Source organism: Mastomys coucha, unplaced genomic scaffold (assembly GCF_008632895.1).
Source record: "Mastomys coucha isolate ucsf_1 unplaced genomic scaffold, UCSF_Mcou_1 pScaffold22, whole genome shotgun sequence".
In the NCBI taxonomy this organism is placed as follows: Eukaryota; Metazoa; Chordata; class Mammalia; order Rodentia; family Muridae; genus Mastomys; species Mastomys coucha.
This window is the reverse complement of record NW_022196905.1, coordinates 46,322,783-46,323,682: the sequence shown is the minus strand read 5'-3', so window position 1 is coordinate 46,323,682 and position 900 is coordinate 46,322,783.

Below are 900 nucleotides of genomic sequence, written 5' to 3'. Positions count from 1 at the left end.
TTAGAGGGGAAACTGGGAAGGGAGAAATTTACATGTAAATAAAGAAAATATCTAATAAAAAAAAGAATCTGGTTCATTAGCTGTGATAATTTGGAAAAGCATTCATCTCAGAGAAAGGGTAACTTATAACTTCAAACTTGATACAAGAGTTACAAATGTCAAGCAAAGCATTCAGTCTCATTTTTTTGTTGTTCTCTGACAAGCCACCTCCTAATTTAATTGTTTACTTTTCTTTTGGGTATATAAATACTTTTGAAATATGTAAGCTGTTCTGAAAACCATAGTATAGTGTAAAAACATGAAATAAAAAATAGAGAGGCTGAGATAAGAGAAGCAAGATTTCAAGACCATTATGTTGTACACAGCAAAACACTGTCATGAACAAACAAGCTAAAAGTGTATATGGATTGTACAATATTGGACCTACTTCTCCAATTACCAAATTAGAGAGACCATTGGATGACAATCAACAAATTTCTAATTCCTCATATTTTTGGGTTTCAATCCATTAGGATATGTTGGTAATATTAATTTTCTTATTAAGATATTAAGAAAAAGTAATTGTTACTTCCTGTTGTTTTTGTTGTAAGAGGTGGAATTAGGTTGAAAGATTACTTTTTTGCTTCTTCTAGGGTGTAGTTTTGCTCCTTATGTTGGTGTTTTCCATGTATTATCCTTTGTAGGGCTGGATTTGTGGAAAGATATTATGTAAATTCAGTTTTGTCATGGAATATCTTGTTTTTTCCATCTATGGTAATTGAGAGTTTTACTGGGTACAGTAGCCTGGGCTGGCATTTGTGTTCTCTTAGGGTCTGAATGACATCTGCCCAGAATCTTCTATCTTTCATAGTCTCTGGTGAGAAGTCTGGTGTAATTCTGATAGGCCTGCCTTTATATGTT